This window comes from Bombina bombina, chromosome 5, assembly GCF_027579735.1.
Source record: "Bombina bombina isolate aBomBom1 chromosome 5, aBomBom1.pri, whole genome shotgun sequence".
In the NCBI taxonomy this organism is placed as follows: Eukaryota; Metazoa; Chordata; class Amphibia; order Anura; family Bombinatoridae; genus Bombina; species Bombina bombina.
In genome coordinates, this window is record NC_069503.1 from 835,323,412 (window position 1) to 835,329,411 (window position 6,000).

Genomic DNA, 6,000 nt, shown 5'->3' on the forward strand with positions numbered 1-6,000 from the left:
AAACATTCTGGAACTAAGAGCGATATTCAATGCTCTTCAGGTTTGGCCTCAGCTAGCGGCAGTGAGGTTCATCAGATTTCAGTTGGACAACATCACGACTGTAGCTTACATCAAGGGGGAACAAGGAGTTCCCTAGCGATGTTGGAGGTTTCAAAGATAATTCAATGGGCAGAGATTCACTCTTGCCATCTATCAGCTATCCATATCCCAGGAGTAGAGAACTGGGAGGCAGATTTTCTAAGTCGTCAGACTTTTCATCCGGGGGAGTGGGAGCTCCATCCGGAGGTGTTTGCACAGTTGATTCAACGTTGGGGCAAACCAGAACTGGATCTCATGGCGTCTCGCCAGAACGTCAAGCTTCCTTGTTACGGATCCAGGTCCAGGGATCCCAAGGCAGCGTTGATAGATGCTCTAGCAGCGCCTTGGTCCTTCAACCTGGCTTATGTGTTTCCACCGTTTCCTCTGCTCCCTCGTCTGATTGCCAAGATCAAACAGGAGAGAGCATCTGTAATTTTGATAGCACCTGCGTGGCCACGCAGGACTTGGTATGCAGATCTGGTGGACATGTCATCCTTTCCACCATGGACTCTGCTTCTGAGGCAGGACCTTCTACTTCAGGGTCCTTTCAACCATCCAAATCTAATTTCTCTGCGGCTGACTGCTTGGAGATTGAACGCTTGATTTTATCAAAGCGTGGTTTCTCTGAGTCGGTCATTGATACCTTAATACAGGCGCGAAAGCCTGTCACCAGGAAAATCTATCATAAGATATGGTGTAAATATCTTCATTGGTGTGAATCCAAGGGTTACTCATGGAGTAAGGTCAGGATTCCTAGGATATTATCTTTTCTCCAAGAAGGATTGGAGAAGGGTTTGTCAGCTAGTTCCTTAAAAGGACAGATTTCTGCTCTGTCTATTCTTTTGCACAAACGTCTGGCTGAGGTTCCAGACGTGCAGGCGTTTTGTCAGGCTTTAGTCAGAATCAAGCCTGTGTTTAAACCTGTTGCTCCGCCTTGGAGTTTAAATTTAGTTCTTAAGGTTCTTCAAGGGGTTCCGTTTGAACCTTTGCATTCCATAGATATTAAGCCCTTATCCTGGAAGGTTCTGTTTTTAGTAGCTATCTCCTCGGCTCGAAGAGTTTCGGAGTTATCTGCTTTACAATGTGATTCCCCTTATCTCATTTTTCATGCAGATAAGGTAGTGTTACGTATCAAACCTGTTTTTTTACCTAAGGTGGTATCTAATAAAAATATCAATCAGGAGATTGTTGTACCGTCACTGTGTCCTAATCCTTCTTCAAAGAAGGAACGTCTTTTACACAATCTTGATGTGGTTCATGCTTTAGAGTTTTATTTACAAGCTACTAAAGATTTTCGTCAAACATCTGCATTGTTTGTTGTCTACTCTGGACAGAGGAGAGGCCAAAAGGCTTCGGCAACCTCTCTTTCTTTTGGCTGAGGAGTATAATACGCTTAGCTTATGAGACTGCTGGCCAGCAGCCTCCTGAAAGGATTACAGCTCATTCTACTAGAGCGGTAGCTTCCACATGGGTTTTTAAAATTTGATACTTTTGCTTCTTCGGAGGCTATTTTTGGGAGAAAGGTCTTGCAGGCAGTGGTGCCTTCCGTTTAAGCGCCTGCCTTGTCCCTCCCTTCATCCGTGTCCTATAGCTTTGGTATTGGTATCCCACAAGTAATGGATGATCCGTGGACTGGATACACCTTACAAGAGAAAATATAGTTTATGTTTACCTGATAAATTTATTTCTCTTGAGGTGTATCCAGTCCACGGCCCGCCCTGTCATTTTAAGGCAGGTGTTTTTTATTTTTAAACTACAGTCACCACTGCACCTTATAGTTTCTCCTTTCACTTGCTTGTCTTCGGTCGAATGACTGGTAGTGGTAGTTAGGGGAGGAGCTATATAGACAGCTCTGCTGTGGGTGATCCTCTTGCAGCTTCCAGTTGGGAAGGAGAATATCCCACAAGTAATGGATGATCCGTGGACTGGATACACCACAAGAGAAATAAATTTATCAGGTAAGCATAAATTATGTTTTTAACATTTTAAAGTAATTATAAGAATAACATTAGGAGCATAAGGTATCCGGTAGAAAGCAAACCAGCTTATGAACTATAATATAAGCATTCTGTTCATGGAATGCATAAAAGAATGTAATCCTGTGATAGTTTGGTATATGTCCACATTTATTGCTACACTATCTGATTAAGTGAGCCTCCGGTGACTGTATAATTCAGGGTATTCACCCTACACCCAATGGCCAAAGTGGGGAAATTCTACCCCCCGGATCGTGAACTAACTCCAGACTTATTCTCAGGTAGTGTCTAGGTGTTTGGCCAGAAGGATAGCTATGCATAGTCAATGTCTCTTGGTATCTGAGCTGTGAAGCGTGAGCCCCCACCGAGATCAGATCACATATAGGAGTGCTAGATACTTGCGTATTCATGGCCAGCTGCAAATGAGTAGCAAGGAAGCTGCACAAAAAAGCGTCGGACTCTGGCACCCAGCCTTCAACTCCATCTTCGCGGGACCTACACCGATCGGTCCACAGCGGCTGTAACAGCTATTGAGTCTGAAAATATTTGAGGACCCACACCTCCTAGTGTATTCAAGCGTACCTTTTGGGGAGCATTGTCTCCGGGATGCTATATTGAAACAGCATTTGGTGCCAAAAGTTTCTTTACCGGGTGGTCGATTTTTTTTGGAGTATCCCATACCCAGCCGGTTTTGTTAAGATTTCTAATGTATGCAATGAATGCTGGGGCCCCGAAGCATCACCACCATCGTTACTGCTGTCGGCTGGTCTTAGATATATCTCTTCTCGTAATCCACCGATATCCGCATGATCCTGGGCTCTGTCCAAAACTGGAGCAATAGTAGGTCTATAAGATACCAGGAGTTTGTTCAGTTCAGCTAAAATCCAATAGGCATCCACCATCCTAGATGTAGAAGTTTGAAGTGACAAAAAGGAACATCTCAGATCAGGCAAGAAGGTGTGGGTTGATTTGTATAGCATAGTTGAAATGGCCGCCACTCGATCAGTGTCTGAGAAGGCCTCCGGTTTTAACTGAAAATAGCTGCATCTGTACTATGTTATGACCCTTATTAATTATGAAGCTGAGGTCTGTCAAGCATCCCCTTATATTTAGGGGATATAGATTGCTTTGAAAAGCATCTTAAATCAATTTAACAGTGTTAATAGCTGGAGCTCTAAAAAAAGTGCAACTACCCTCATGCGTTTCTGGCTCCGCCCCCAAGAGTTTATTATTTTTAAAGTAGTGCCAGAGTGTGCTGCTTTGTTCTAGGGTGTAGCCGTAGTACCGATCAGTCTCTTCAGTAGATCTTTTGGTGGCTTTAAAGCAATGGGAACTTGTGGGACATAATTCTCACTGCGCCTCCCATATATTTATGCTGCCCTAATTCTGATAGCCTAAGCAATTGTTAACTCAGGCTTCATCATCTTCCACAGGGCTATGGGAGGGAGAGGACCTCTTAAACCTGCTGGACTGTCCTGCTGTCGGGCAGATTTAAGGTAAGTGCTTACTTCTTTTTATTCTGAGGATAACAGGAAAAAGACTGAGGTAAGTGAGCACTTGGTTACTTCATTTGAGGCTCAGTATGGGGCTCTTTATTATGGGACACATACTCTCTGTGTATAGAGGGTTCAGATTTTATGACAGTTTATGTACAGGCACTGGGGCTGAGGATTAAGCCTTTTTTCCCTATCGGTTTATTTTTTGCTAAAATGAAAGCCGGTCTGTTTGAGTGTGTTACCTTTCGCACGCTTTCTAATTATGCTGCGCAGTGTGTAGTTTGGCTAGTACACGGGCTGTTCCGGATTTGATGTGGGGGCTCCATTTTATTCCCTTTCATCGGTACAGTGATTACTTCAGTGCCACATTGGAACCGCATGTCAGTAGAGCAAGCGGTTTGTAGCAGTGTGGAAGCGATCCTCTCCTGCAGCGTTGGGACTTAAATGGAGAATCAGTGGCAGGTAGGTGCCTCAGCAGAGCTGTTGAGGTGTCGGAAGTATTTAGGATTGCTTAATTGAGGATACATTTTTTTCTTTGTTAAGGAAAATAGTTTGTCTTTAACACTTAAAGTCACAGTATCACTTTTTTATCATTGCAAATAAAGTTATCTGTATAAATTTCGTTTTTCTTTTTGGAGTCACAGCTGTTTTTCTTACAGTAAAAAACATTTGCTTTTTAAAATTTAAATGGCCAGTAGCAGTTTATTATAATAAAAGATAAAGATTTTTTTTTTCTGTTCTTCAGTATGGATATAGGAGCTGTGCAATATGTTACTTGCTCCATGTGTTTGGATGCCAATGTGGAATCACAAATTCCTTTTTGTCCCCCATGTATTGAGAGGGCTTTAAGTTATAGAGAAAAGATTTTTGATGAGCAAAATTTTTCTAAAGCGGATGCTTCTCAGGAATCTAATGACGAGATTCAGAGTATGCCGCAGCTTTCTCCCCAAGCGTCCCAAACTTTAAAGCCCGCACAAGCAGTGCTCTGTACTTCTACTCTAGCACCTGCTGGAGTTACTTTAAAAGACTTAGCTGCGGATATGTCTTCCACAATTTCTGATGCGTTGTCTGCTTTTCCTATGCTTCAAGGCAAGTGCAAGAGGAAAGACAACCATGTTATCAGTGAGGTTTCTGATGCCATGGTGGCAGTCTCAGAGGTACCCACCCAGGGAACTGAGATGGAGGGTATAGAGGTTCTATCAGAAGGCGACATTTCAGATTCAGTGAGTTCATTACCTTTGACTGATTCAGAGGTTGTCTCTTTCAGATTTAAACTAGAACACCTCCGTCTGTTACTCAGGGAGGTGTTGGTTACCTTAGACGACTGTGATTCCGCAGTAGTAGTCGCTCCTGTGAAGGCATGTAAATTGGACAGATATTTTGAAGTTCCTACTTACTCAGATGTTTTTCCAGTTCCTAAGCGAGCTTCGGAGATTGTTTCTAAGGAATGGGAGAGACCAGGTATTCCCTTCTCTCCGTCTCCTATTTTCAAAAAGATGTTTCCTATAGCTGACTCTGTCAAGGAAGCTTGGCAATCGGTTCCTAAAGTAGAAGGGGCTATCTCCACTTTAGCCAAGCAAACTACTATTCCTATTGAGGATAGTTGTGCATTTAAAGACCCCATGGACAGGAAGTTAGAGGGTCTACTTAAAAAGATTTATGTTCACCAGGGCCTGCTATTCCAGCCGGCTGCGTGCATTGCTACTATCACTAGTGCGGCAGCTTATTGGTTTGATGCTCTGTCCGAGTCTCTTAAGTCTGAGACTTCTTTGGAGGAGATCCAAGATAGGATTAAAGCTCTGAAATTAGCCAATGCTTTTATTACGGATGCTTCTCTGCAAATTACTAAATTGGCAGCTAAGAGTTCTCTATCCTAGCCCACAGAGCTTTATGGTTAAAACCTTGGTCTGTGGACGTGTCATCCAAGTCTAAGCTTCTAGCTATTCCTTACGAAGGAAAGACTTTGTTTGGACCTGGCCTGAAGGAAATTATCTCTGACATCACGGGAGGTAAGGGTCATCTCCTTCCTCAGGATAAGAGAAGTAAACAAAAAGGACAACAAAGTAATTTTCATTCCTTTCGTAATTTCAAGTGAAATTCTTTCTCTTCCTCCTCTAAACAGGAAGGAAACTATTCGCAATCTAAGCCTACTTGGAGACCCAACCAGCCTTGGAACAAGGGTAAACAGTCCAAGAAGCCTGCTGCTGACTCCAAAACAGCATGAAGGGCATGCCCCCAATCCGGGACCGGATCTGGTAGGGGGCAGACTTTTTCTTCATTCAGGCTTGGGTGCGAGACATTCAGGATCCCTGGGCTATAGAAATAGTGTCCCAGGGATACAAACTGGAGTTCAAAAATTCTCCTCCCCGAGGAAGATTTCTTCTTTCAAGATTATCTGCAAACCAGATAAAAAGAGAGGCGTTCTTACATTGTGTAAGAGACCTCTCCTC